The sequence below is a fragment of the Haliaeetus albicilla genome, chromosome 11 (genome assembly GCF_947461875.1).
Source record: "Haliaeetus albicilla chromosome 11, bHalAlb1.1, whole genome shotgun sequence".
NCBI lineage: Eukaryota > Metazoa > Chordata > Aves > Accipitriformes > Accipitridae > Haliaeetus > Haliaeetus albicilla.
In genome coordinates, this window is record NC_091493.1 from 7,514,426 (window position 1) to 7,521,721 (window position 7,296).

Below are 7,296 nucleotides of genomic sequence, written 5' to 3' on the forward strand. Positions count from 1 at the left end.
GTCTGTTATGGTGTGTGAGATTGCTGATGAAAACACTCTGCAGAAGCCTGTAAAACACTTACAGAAATACCTAAGCATTATGAATATCTTAAAGCTTAGGGCTCTAAATACTAAGCATACAATACTCTCTGAACAATATACTGATTTAAGATACTTTTTTTTTTTTTTGCAAGTTCCCTGGAATATATCCTTTCCATGCAGGTTTCCTCAGCTGAATGAAACCTACCCAATCATTATTTCCCCCTCAAAAATAAAGTCTTTGAAAAGAGCGCTAGCATCTAAAACCGCAGAAGGCTGTTTCTCTGGTTCTGTGTCAATAGAAAGTAGACAAGCCTTGAAATCACCAGGTTGGAGAGTCCTTGGTCCTCTGGTCTTTGCATTCAATTCTCCATCTTTTTCCACACTGTTCTGTGTGGAAGGAAGCCTTTCCTTCCTTGTGAGAGGAAGGAAAACAGATTATTCTTAATCTGTAATGGTGAGGCAATAAAAACAGTCATGATGGCAGAAGTAGCAGAGATGTTTGCCCAAGACTGGTCATTACACCAGCAGGGAAATACAGTGACACAGACCCCTAATGGAATAGATACTAATGACTGGAAAAATCACACACGAGCTGTGTTCTGAAAACCTTCCGTGGCCCTTCAGAGCCAACATGGGAAGAGTTCTTGTCAGCCAGCTGCACTCCAATGACCTCCAGCAAGCTGCTAATGCAGGAATTCCAGGGATCCTGAGTCTGTCTTGCAGGTAACCCTAGAAAGCTCTATGCAAACTTTTCATAACTTGTGCTCATTTGAGTCTTGTCTTTTCCCTTTAAATTGGGTTAAAGGGGTGGGAGGGAAAGTGATGTAACAATATAAAAAAAAATTTAATTTATCAATCTAAACGCTTACCTCATCCGCTGCATACTGCTGTTCTTTCCTCAACTACATTTCTAGCTGCTTTCTGAGCCCACCTTCCAGATCTCGATACACAGACAAAAGATGCTAAACACTGAACTTCCCACTGCTGCTTGTGAAAGTCTTCACAAAAACACACAAGAATTCAGGCCAAAGATTAAGAAGATCCAAGCCTATTTCTTCCTGTTAAAGACGGAAGGTATCTATAGCTGCCAAAGAGTTTCCTCCATTTGTTTGTAGCCTTCTACAGAGGGAAGAATGTTTTCCTGAGTCGTCTTTCTGTGAAGGATTAGCTTATTAAACAGCAGCATCATTTTCTGTAGCCCTATGGATTGATATCTCCTTCAAACGATCTTAACATCGTACAAAGTTTGAAACAAGGCTCTCATACTGCACGTAAAAATAAGGGCGTTGAAGGGTGGTATAATGCAAGAGTGATACCCTAACCCAGCATTTTTAATGTTGGGAGGTAGAAAAGGCCTCCAAGCCACGTAAAGCAGGCCTGCATGGGTAAAATGTGTAATAGCAGCTAGGAAGATCTGAATTAAAAATTGCTCTAAAATAGTCAGTCTCCTATACATCTAACTAATAGTATCCTAAAATAATCATACAGAATGGATATAATCACAACTAACACCCAGGCCTCACAGAAGACTCCAGAATAGTGTTAGAATAGATTTACAGTGTAAAAATCTAGTCGAGTCTTGCTGTTCTTTCATTTGATATTACTCTGAATAAACTGATGCTTCACATTTGAAGAATGTGTTGGGCTTAATTTTATCTGGCATCCTGCCTAAGTGCTTCACAATTTCAGTCCCCTGATAGAATTCAGAAAAACTTGTCTTTCACAACAAACTTGGCAGAAGCCTTGTTGGAGCATCTTTCAGGATTGCCAAAGACAATAATATGCTCAGCAACTGCAGTACGTGAACCAAGACAGCTGTCAGACACTATAACTCACTGTAGGCCTAATCCTGCTTTCAGTAAGAGTTCCCAATGCTACTGCTGAAGATCATTACTATCTCTGTAGTATTACGACAGAAACATAAAAACAGGACTCACTTTCTCATGTGACCAATTTGAATGTTTTAAGAAGCACCTTCCAAAAAGATTTATCACAACTGCCAAACTAGAATACTCTCTTTTACTCATTAGAGGTCAGCTCTGTGAAGTGGTTAGCCTTGTCTCCGACTGAAGGGGAAAGGGAGAACTCTTTCTTCTTTCCTTCCCTTTTTTCCTTCCAGATTTCACATTGAGATGAAATCTAGTTGTCCTGATCCAGCAACAAACCAATATGAGTTAATGTTCTGCCTTGTGAGCTGCATATCAAGTTTAACTTAATATTTAAGCTCCATTGTGGCAGAAAAGAAAAGACTATTTTGTGGTCTAATCCAAGGAATACTAATTCATTAAAAAAAACCTCTTACATGCAAAAAAAGAAGAGAATGCATAAGTAAGAGTTGCCACAGGGGTAGCCTGAAGCCATATGCCAGCTAGTTACTCTGCTTGTATATTATGAGAATTTTTATCCATCTAATCAATAAGAAATGAGTAGTTACTATGGCAATTTCTACACTACAAGGTACTTGTACTGCAGCAGAGTATGTTCTAGAAGGACAAATACATTTACCACTCTGTTGTGTAAAGTTTTGCACCTTTTACAGTGTTACAGTGCAGTGTGTAGGCTTGAGAAAGGTGAGAAGAATAAACTGAGTCAAAAGTTGATGGTGGTTATAAAGGATGGCTTGGGAATTCTTAAGTGACCAATAGATGCCAGGTTAGAGCAATCCACAAACATTCAAACAAATCAAGCAGTGATTTTGCAGATCTTTAGCTTGAAATCAGATATAACAAAACTAAGATTTCACTACTGTATTTCCCTTTGATTATCTTCCTCAAAGTTTAAACTGATGGGGCTAGAGTCTAGTCTCTCTTATACCACCATCAACTTATACTAATGTTGATTTCAAAAGTTAGCAATACACTCTGCAGTAGCCAGGGCTGATTACAATGGATGTACTCCCTTACAGCACAATACTCCATAACCTCGTAGGGACTGCTGACACTTACATATACGGAGAACAAGGATAAAACTTCACTCTCAAGATACAGAATACTACAATAAAAGTACAAGGTTCTTTTAAAGGTTTAAAAATACTTGATCATAATCATCTTTATGAAATACACAGAGAAAGTACATATGGCTCCTACAAAATCTTTATCCCAATTCCATCACATTATATTTTGCAGTAATTTCCCACACACATACAACTCTTTTCAAACATTATCATTTTTCAGGTATTAGAGCAAACGGGAAGGGACAAATGCTGAGGAGAAACCTAAACACTACAGAGGCAGCAGGCAGTTCCCTTAGAGAGATCTGACAAGGCAGAGTTATCATGGCTGTATACAGAGACAAATTAAGACGCGTCACAACTGCTGAAGATGGACCAATGATTATAGCACAAACCTGTCAAAAAGATGGTCAGGAGAGAAGCCTAGGTAAATTAGCACTGGGGCAACTTTAGATGAGAGAAACAGGCACGCACAAATGCAGGGGCTGAAGGACACTTTAAAACATCCGTTAACATCTCCTAGAATCCATATACAAATAACACCTAGCAAAGTTAAAGAGCATCCACTGCTGACAAATATATGCACCTAACTGAGGTTCAGATTTTGATGCCTTTTTTCAAAGTGATCAGTGCTGAGAACTGAAAGCTAATATGACTGAAGGTACTGGGTTCTTTTCCACAGGATTCAGATACAATTGTATTTTTACTCATAAAATGCTGACTCTAAAGTTACATTATAAAGAAACACTAATTCCTACATAGGAAGGCTCTGGGCCTCACTGTAGTAGCAAACACATGGCCCCAAAAACCTCACAGGTAGAAAATAATTAAAAGAAGCAGTAGAGTATAACCTACAATAATTATGCAGGTTCAAAGGACATCTTTGAAGTGGGACAATTCCTTTGAAATCTGAGAAGAATGAAAGAAAGAGAGACCTTATAACAAAAGATGATAGGCACATCTTTTGAAGGCTGGAAAGTTAAATGAGAGTTGTATATCACAGTCCAAGCAAATGCTGAGGTAATGTGTAAACATGCAAACAGAAATCCAAAGCTTTGCATAACCAAAACATTGCATAAAGGAAACCAAACATTGCACGAAGGAAAAACTCTTAAAATACAAGGGGTCTCTAGCAAGCTTACCCTATGCGCACCATTATGAAGGAGCGTACTAAGAGGCTGGGCTGCGCCTGGAGAAGACACTCAGTCTTCACATTCTGCCTGCAGCCTCTGTACCACAGTAGCCAACCCTTCACTACTTGAAATTAAGACAGCCTGTCTGTAGAGGGTTTTCTAGGACTCTTGAAAGGGCCCACAATTGGACAAGAAGAGTGTTCAAACAGGCTCTTTGTTTTCTCCCAGTTGTGTTACCTCAATTGTACTCCCATCAGATGATTTCAAGTCCATTTCCTCATTAAAAAAAGACCAGCTGTATCAATTTTTCCACTGCAGAAAGAGGGAATGAAACAGAAGTAGGCTGGCCTAGAGACAGTCAACATCATAAAACTAGCCTTAGAAAAGGCTTTATTCTCACCTCTTGGATGTTTACTGGGGTCCTTAATGCCACAGAGCAATTCCTCAGAAAATACCATGTAATGCATTTACCAATAACATCGTTCAGAAGTTACAGTCCTTCACTTCATCAGCTGAGTATAAGAAATAATATCCTTTCAGAATGAGCAAGAAGAGAGAAGGGAAGATTTTTACAGCATTGTTTCCTTAACAGAACTGTTTCTTCCCAAAAAGCTTTAAGGCAGTACACTTGTGTTTTAAAGGTCTATTTCGGTAGATGGGATAGCTTACATCAAGCCTCTCAGTTTGAATAAAATAAACTAAGCAAATCTGATACCTCCTTTAAGAAATCTTCAGCTGGTCACATTTTAATTTGCACCAAATCTTTCTACCTCCATACAACTCATCCTGGACAGAACTTTCTTATAGCAAGTTGTACTTTTAGCTAGCTCTGCAGCCAAGGTTCTCTTTAAAGCACTGAAAATGGAAGAAAACATGGCCTGTAAGGAAACACAGCAGGAACTGACTATGCATCTAAGCTAGTTCTCAAAGTGGCTTTTCTATGGAAGTGTTTCCAATAACAATCTCCAGCAAATATTCATTTTGCAATTTAAAGAGCCTGTCACTGCCATTTCAACAGATGTGCAATAGCACCAATTATTCACATCATCCGAAACCAAACCTTTTTAGAAGGACAACATACTTCATTGTGCTGCACTGAGAGAACTGGTACCTACTAGGAACTAGAAATTACCCTGGAAGTAGGAAAAACACTATTTGTCCCGAAGAATGATTAGGTCTTAACAGAGAAGGTCTGAAGCATGTCAGACACTGTTGGATCTCCAAGATAGCATGTCCAAGACAGAGCATAAAACATGTCCTGTGAATTGTGAAACACCCTGAGCTCTCCACTTTCAGTATTTCATACTCCTATTGTGTAATGTCCTATTTACAGACTTCAGGCTCTTTGCTGGTTATTTTATTGTCATCAGTAACAATTGTTTGTTGCTTGCACTACTTCCTTACCTCAGATTTATACTGCTCTCACACTCTCAAGAAAAAGTAAACAACAAAAACCAACAAACAAAACAACCCAGCCCCACAACACATAACCCACACTTTCACAGTGGGATAGAGGATTTAGGGAAACAGCTATCATAAACACCTTGCAAGATAACAGGTCTAAGCTGCAGCAAAGACACTATTCAACATTACACTCAATTTAGAGCATAAAAGGTTTCATTCTAGAACAAGTCACTGTTAACAGTTTCATGGAAAGTAGGATCTTACTCTCTACAAGTGTTTAAAAGAGAAAAAAGAGGGAAAAAAAGAAGAAAAAAAAAAAGAGTCCATTACTGAGTCATAGTGGCAGCAAGAGAATTTAATCCTGTTCATTCTACCTTCTTTCTGTGTCCTGAGAGGTTACTCTCATCCCCTTGCTCCTACACAGCTTTGTTCCAAGCAGCCTTATGGACAAGGATCCCTTATAACTTAAGGTCATTTCTGAAAGATGGACCTCATGCTACATAAAAACTGAGAATAAAAGTGAGTAAACCCCAAGCATCACTGCCTTCCCACTGTATCTCACAGCAGTTGGGAACACTGGTTAAGGAGAGCAACAGAAAATGCTGCACAGGCACCCTTGTCCTAGTGGAAGGCAGCGTTACTGTGAATCGAACTACTACTTTGTTAAAAGCAGCAAGTAGTCCTGTGGGATGTGGGAGAAGGGACATCACCACAGGGAGGTTTCACTCAGCTACGTAGAAAAATATAGCCAAGCCCTCTATTTGCACATTTCAAGGACAGAGTGAGGAACCATGTCTTTTTCAAACACTTAGTAGCATTTCGGATGATACTAGATGTCATTTGGAAGCACTTTGCTTATACACACACAGCTATTAAAATAAGGCCACAGGCACTGGGAGAGAAGCAGGGAGAAAAGAATGGTACTCGGACAGTTAGAAACGGGGCATGCAGTTGCACCTTACTCTGGGGCAGGCAGAAGGCTTGGTTAATCCTGTGGTTACCATAACTGAATGCTCCCTGTAATGACTTCAGCACAGTTTTGCACAACCACGGGGTACCATACACCTATTCACACCACACACATTCAATGTGGCAAAAGACAGGTAGGATTCACCAGCAATTCTTATCATACCCTTACTTTCAATTGTCCTGTAAATAGGAAACCTGCAGATAATCCTTCAGGACAGACTCAAGCAGGATAAAGTCCCACTAGAAGAGGTTACCTTCCTCTCTACTGCATGCAAGATATAAACAAACCCTCCTGAAGCAGCTAACTTAGCAGATGGTGAGCTACTTCTTTGTCTTCCCTTTCTCCTCACTATGAGACTATATATGTCATAATTAACATATCTATCCCTTTTTTTTCTGAGTCTACCCGGACCAAAGACATAGGAAAACTTTACAAAATAACCAGCTTTTGAATTCACAACTTCATTATCAACACAGGATGACAGAAAATGCTCTTACCATATCAGGGCAGTTCATTTCACATCCAATGTCTAAGAGACCAAGAATACATGCACATAAGCTTTTGAGCTAATCTAATTCCCTGCTTGCAACAAGAAGAGTTTTCACCCTCCCAACTGCCTATTCACTAAGCTCCTCCCTTCCCTTCTTGCTGCTCCTGGGGCTCACCTGATGGCAGTTAGCAGCTCCTTGATTCAATTTACTAATTCAGCAGGAAACTAAGAAGCAGAGGTAGGGGAAAGAGAGGTAGAGTGTGTTGTTGTATTAACTCAGCTATGTTGCCTAACTGCCTGATGAATGACAAGTCATGTAGCCTAGTTG